The sequence below is a fragment of the Equus quagga genome, unplaced genomic scaffold (assembly GCF_021613505.1).
Source record: "Equus quagga isolate Etosha38 unplaced genomic scaffold, UCLA_HA_Equagga_1.0 268.2_RagTag, whole genome shotgun sequence".
In the NCBI taxonomy this organism is placed as follows: Eukaryota; Metazoa; Chordata; class Mammalia; order Perissodactyla; family Equidae; genus Equus; species Equus quagga.
In genome coordinates, this window is record NW_025799870.1 from 71,257 (window position 1) to 78,306 (window position 7,050).

A 7,050-nucleotide genomic window follows, 5' to 3' on the forward strand; every position below is an offset into this window, starting at 1 on the left:
AACGTGCAGGAGGATTCAGTGGAGGGAGGACAGCCTGTCCAACAAACCTGCAGGAGGATTCAGTGGAGGGAGGACAGCCTGTCCAACAAACGGTGCTGGAGACGCTGGACGTCCACAGACAGAAAAGTGAACATTAGTGTAAACCTTACACAGAGGGGGAGAAACGTGTGCAAACCATATAGCCATCAACGCACCCGAATCTAGACAATCTATAGAACTCTCAAGACTCAACAGGGAAAAGAACAAGCAATCCAATTAGAAAGTGGGCAGAAGATATTAACAGACCTCTCACTGAAGAGGGTGCAGGGACGGCAAATAAGCGCATGAAAGATGCTCAGTGTCATCAGCCCTCAGGGAAACACAACGTGAAACCACAATGGGACATCACTGGACACCTACCACAATGGCTAAAATAACTCCAATGGCGACAACTCCAAATGTTGATAAGGATGCGGAAAATCTGAATCACTCAGGTGTTTCCCGTGGGAGTGGAAAATGGAACAGCCACTCTGGAGAACAGATCAGGTCCTGGAGAGTCAGCCAGTGAGGTGGACAGGGCCCGCGCCACGCCAGGTACCGAAGGTCTGGACTAGACCAGTGCAGAGTACTTGAGCAACGACGCATGTGAGCACAGCTTGAGGCCATCCTGGGCCTTTTCTAGTGACTGTCACGCTGCGTCTGAGACAGGCTCTGTGGTGTGGCAAGAATAAAACAGCTTTCTGAACCTGGGTGACAGCAAATTCCAGGAGGGAGGAGACACCAGCACACCCATGGGGTGGGCAGTGCACTGTGACAGCTGTAAGGGCGAGGGCGTGTGGGCCACCCAGCAAAGGCCAGAGGGCGTCTGGGAGCACGAGGGCAGCAGCGAGGCTGCGGAGCCTGGCTGAGACGGCTGGGACGCCCGCCTTAGCTTCCGCTGGAAGCCTCTCTTATTCTCGGATTTTTCCCTTATTCCTGCCTCATTTATCTATCCTATGGTTGACAGATGCTTGTCTGGCGATTACTAACGTGCAATACCTTTGCCAGGTTATGAAAAGGAAGACCATAGTTCGTGTTTAATCTGCATTTTCATCTGTGAATCATTCTTTCCCGCATTTGCCCAGTTCCATTGGCGTCTGGCTGGTAGGCACTCTGATTTATCTACAGTCAGAGCACAAATGCTTTCTTCTACAGAGCAAAATACGGTTCTTGTCATCATGGGTCCCCTGGTTCATGGGGTGTGTCGTCTGCACGCTCTCTGTATCATTGGCTCTGGTCTAGGTGGAAGAAAGAGGAGATCCTTCATCTTCCATCGCCGGCCTCCGCCTGGGGTCCCTGTGGGAACGCCGGCCCTGCACCTCCGAGCCGCATCTGCATTCTCACCTGTCTTTATTTTCATTACTTTTACGTTTTAAAAAAATAATTGTCTTTCACCCATCTGCAGTTTATTTATCTGCATGGTATAAGGTTTTAACATTTTTTCAAAATGGTTAGCGAATTTTCCCAATTACCCTTTTTTAAATAAGAAATACTTTGAAATGCTTTCTTTCTCCTATATTAAATTCAGATCTGTTCCTGGAATTTACGTTCTGTTTTATTCATTTATCTATCCATTCCTTAGCCATCATCACAGTTTTAAATTATTGTAGTTTTCAAATATGATTCTTGGACACTGTGACTCCTTTCATTCCTTCAATAAAATTCATTAGCTACTCTCAAGCACCTTTTTTTTTCTCCTGGATAAAATTTAAGGTAAGAAAAGCACGGAGGATGCCGTTTCCAGCACAGTTGTGTTGTCTCCTCTGTACGGCCCTGCTAGTCCTGGGAAAGGTGTAAGGGACATCTCAGCCCTGGGGCCATCCTGCAGAGCTGTCACTCCACCAATGACGACAGCAAACGGCAGCCCAACCTTCTCTCTGGGGTGTGTGCTTCCCTTCCCCCACCTGGCAGAATTGGAATAGCTTGAAGGAAGGAAGGGCAGATCAGGCTTCAGGTTACCCGGTGCATCCACAGGCCTGCTCAGGGCACAGTCCTGGCTCAGCAGAGGGCAGCTCACCAGAGGACCTGCACAGAGGGGGCCAGTGACGGGCAGGGGGCAATTTCCTCAGACTGTTGGCTGCGGGGGAAGCTTGTCCAAGGGTCTGCCAGAGGGAACCTCTGTGGGGACTCGTCAGATTCCTCCCAGATGTGAGGGCGGGAAACTGAGCTCTTTGGGCCAGGAGCCAGGTTAAACAGGACAGACTCAAGATGAACCGCAGGGCGCACGCTGGGGAGGGGCAGATGGGAGGCGAGGACGCCACACTTCCCACGGGCGTCGGTCCTGTGAGGGCAGGGGGGCACCCTCCTCCTCAGGCTGCAGTATTGACGATCATTTTCTGGGACAAAGACAACACATTTCTTTTTAAAGATTAATCTTAGTTAATCTTTCAAGTTAAATATGAGTTAACATCTACTCCCAATCTTTTTTTTCCTTCTTCTCCTCCCCAAAGCCCCCCACTACATAGTTGTATATTCTAATTGTAGATCCTTCTAGTTGTGCTATGTGGGACGCCGCCTCAGCATGGCTTGATGAGCGGTGCCATGTCCGTGCCCAGGATCCGAACCGGTGAAACTCTGGCCCGCCAAAGTGGAGTGCGCGAACTTAACCTCTCAGCCGTGGGGCCGCCCCCAACAACACATTTCCTGTGTGAGAAAAATTAGTGCAGAGAGCAGATCAGCAGGGCGGCATCTTCACTGGAGAGCAACACAGGCAGGTGCACACACCTGGTTGAAAGCTCTGCAGTCACCGTCTTGAAATTTGTGTCAGTTTTGAACCAGGGGCCCCCCCTCCCTCTTTTCGCTCTGGACCACAGGTGATGCAGCTGGTCCCAATAAGCAGTATGAGGAAAAGCAGAGTCTTTAACTCTGGTCACCTGGCTTGGAGCCTTCTCACGTTCAGGTCCACGTCTGCTGGAGAGTGTCACTGATTAGTCCTCTGTTTTTCTCTTTGGCCTCTGAATGCTCTTCTCTCTCCTCATTTTCCTCCAGCTCTCTTTCTCTAACTTGTTACTGATCTGCCTGGCTGTCCTTTGAACCCGGCTGAGGCCCCTGTACAGGCCTCTCGAGCACGAGTGAGGGCCCCCATGTTGGGATGGAGCTGTGATTGGGAAGTCCTTTCTCAGCCGTCACAGGGAAGAGGAGAAGAATATTCCAGCTGACAATGTCTGTCCCATAAAGCCCTTGACCAATGACTCAGTTTGTTTTAACTGGGGGCCAAAACCTCTTGAAAATAAACAGGGATTTCAAGAGATGAAGAGCACAGCATTGTCTTATGGAAACGCCATGCTGAGAAGTCAAGGGGACGTTTGTCCAAGAAGCAGACGGACAGGCTGAGCATGGGCCAGCTCTGGTCCAGACCCACTGAGAGAGGACGGGCTTACATGACACCCTTGAGACAACAGACCTGAGAACAACAGAGGAGCGGTCAGCACTCATGGCTGAGGGCGACTCTCGCCAGTTAGAAGACACTGAGATGCAAGTGAAGAAACAGCCAGTGACAGCGTGTGACTTGGAAGGGCAGGCTGTTTGCCAACGAGCGCCCCTAAGCAGAAACAGAAATGGTTGGGAAGTGAGTGCTGGACCTGAAGTTTCTACTGAGAGTTGGGGGTCGATCCTGGCGGCAAGCAGGAGGAGGAGAAAGATGAAGTGAAGAGAAAGGCACTGTGGGTCTAAGAGAGTGTTTCTTACCACCAGCTGATGGATGGACGGGGACACACAGGAAACCTCAAGAGGCTTCTTGCCGCCCGTTGGCCCCTCTTTATGGCCTTCTTGGCCTTCTCTGTCCTGAAAAGGAGGGGAAAGTGCATTTCCCGAGCCCAAGCCTTGGCCAGAGCCTCTGGGTCTGCTTCCATGAGTGTGTGCTGACAGATTTTGAAAGGGAAGAGGCGGATGGTAAAGAAGACACAGCCCTCAGCTGAACCATAATCGGCTGCAGCTGCTGCTCTGGGATGTCCCCCCCCCCACCCCCCCCCCACCCCCGCTCTGCTGCCAGGACGGGTGTGGGGAGGGAGCAGTGTGTGATTAGGAATGGCCCTACGATGTGAGTCTGCTCTGGATTAAAACCACATTCGCAGGGAACAGACTTGCGAGTTGCGTTTAGACTTCCTCCAAGCCTGCAGGAAGAGGGCTGGGTTAGTTTTTTATATTTTTTCATCTGAATCTAAAGCTGACCCCTCCTTTATAAGAATATGGTCATTAGGTCACCAGAAAATGCCCTAGAGCATTAAATAGGACAAGGAAGGCTCACGGGAAAGGCAGGAGCTCTGACCAGCAGAGTCTTGGGGCTGCGCCTGGCTCCGGGCTGGCCGTGCTGGGGGAAAACCCCTCTGGTCATGTTCTTGGATGTTACACCTCTCTATTCCTCAACCTCCGTTGTTTTGCTTGTTGAAAAGAATTATAAATCTCATTTCTTATATCTAACAGTTTCAAATGAAATAATTCCTTTCCAAACATGAAGAGAGAGGAAAATGAGTGTAACAGGGTGTTCCAATGAAGCTGCAGTCTGAAAAGAAAGGCGCATCAATGGCTACATTTCTTTTTCTTTTCAAACTCCTTTATTGAGGCATGACTGACGTGTGAAAAGCTGGACAGATGTAGTGTATACAGCTCCACGAGGTGGGGGATAAGTATACAGCTGTGGACCCCTCACCGTCATCAAGACCATAACAAACCCATCGCGTCCCAAAGTTTCTCTCGCCTCCTTTGTTATTAGTGTGTGTCGCTGCTCTGCTGTACACAGATCTCCGGAACTTCCTCATCTCACATGACTGAAACTTTGTAATTCTGCGTCTCCCCCTCCCTCCAGACCCTGGCAATCCCTGTTCTAATCTCCGCTTCTCCGAGACCGACTGTTTTAGACCCTACATGTACGTGAGGCCATGTGGTATTTGTCTTCAAGCGCCTGGCTTAGTTCACTTAGCATAACCGACTCCAGGTCCATCCATGCTGTACCAGTTGGAAGAATTTCCTTCTTTTTTATGGCTGAATAGTATTCCAGTGTGTATATATACCACATTTTCTTTATCCATTTATCCATCAATGGGCACTGAGGTTGTCTCCATATCTTGGCTATTGTGAATAATGCTGCCGTGAACATGGACTTCTGGTACCTGTTTAAGATCCTTCTTTAATTTTGCTTGGATAAATACCCAGAAGTGTGATTGCTGGATCCTATGGTAGTTCTATTTTTAATTTTTTGAGGAACCTCCATACTGTTTTCCATTGTGGCTGCACCGATTTACATTCTGACCAACAGCGCACAAGGGTTCCCTTTTCCCCACTTCTTCATGCACACTTGCTGTTTTTGGTTTTCTGTATAATAGTCATCCTAACAGGTATGATGTAACATCTCATTGTGGTTTTGATTTGCATTTCCCTGATGATCAGTGACGTTGAGCTTTTTTTTATGTACTTTTTGGCCATCTATATGTCTTCTGTGGAAAACTATCAATTCAGGTTTTTAACAGGATTATTTGTTTTTTGCTGTTGAGTTGTCGGAAGCCTTACATATTTTGGATATTAACCCCTTATTGGATATATGGTTTGCAAATATTTTCTCGCATCCCACAGACTGCCTTTTCGTTTTATTGATGGTTTCCTTTGCTCTGCAGAAGTTTTTTAGTTTGATGCAGCCCCACTTGTTTATTTCTGCTTTTGTTGCCTGTGTTTTTGGTGTCAAATCCAAAGACTCCTTGCCAAGACCAGTGTTGAGGAGTCTTTTTCCTATGTTTTCCTCCAGGAGTTTTATGGTTTCAGGTCCTATGTTTAATTCTTTAATCCACTTTGAGTTAATTTTTGTGTATGCTGTAAGATGAGTCCAATTTCATTCTTTTGCCTGTGGCTGTCCAGTTTTCCCAACACCATTTATTGAAGAGACCATCCTTTCCCCTTGTGTGTAATTGGCACTCTTGTCATTGATTAGTTGACTACATATCTGTGGGTTTATTTCTGGGGTTTCCATTCTATTCCATCAGTCTATGTGTCTGTTTTTATGCCAGGACCATGCTCTTTTGATGACTAGACCTTTGCAATACAGTTTGAAATTAGGCCGTGTGATGCCTCCAGCCTTGCTCTGCTGTATCAAGATTGCTTTGGCCATTCAGAGTCTTTTATGGTTCAACACAGATTTTAAGATTGTTCTGTTTCTGTGAAAAATGTCATTGGAATTTTCAGGTGGATTGCATTGAATCTATAGATCACTTTCAGCAGTTTGAACATTTCAAGAATATTAATTTTTCCAACTTTTGAACACAGGATATCTTTCCATTTATTTGTGTTTTCCTTTACTTCTTCCATCAATATCTTACAGATTTCAATGTACAGATCTTTCATCACCTCCTTGGTCAAGTTTATTATTTCTAAGCATTTTATTGTTTTTGATGCTATTGTGAGTGGAATAGTTTTCTTAGTTTCTCTTCTTATAGCTCATTGTTAGTGTGTAGAAATGCAACTGATTTTTGTATGTTGGTGTTGTATCCTGCAACTTTTCTGAATTTCTTTATTAGTTCTAACAATTTTATGGTGGATTCTTTAGCATTTTCTATTTATAAGATCATGTCTTCTGCTAACAGAGAATTTTACTTCTTCCTTTCCAACTTGAATGCTTTTTATTTCTTTTTCTTGCCTAATTGCTCTGGCTAGAACTTCTAGGGCTATGTTGAATAGAAGTGGTGAGATTGGGCACACTGCTCTTCTTCCTGATCTTAGAGGAAAAGCTTTCACTTTTCACCATTGATTATGACGTTAGCTGTGGGCTTGTCATATAGCCTTTATTATGTTGAGGGGCATTCCTTCTATACCTATTTTGCTGAGAGTTTTACCATGAAGAGATGTTGAATTTTGTCAAATGTCTTCCTGCATCCATTGAGATGGCCATGTGATTTTACCCCTGCGTTCTGTTAGCGTGGTGCATCACATTTATTGATGTCTTCCTGCATCCATTGAGATGACCACGTGATTTTACCCCTGTGTTCTGTTAGCGTGGTGTGTCACATTTATTGATGTCTTCCTGCATCATTGAGATGGCCACGTGAT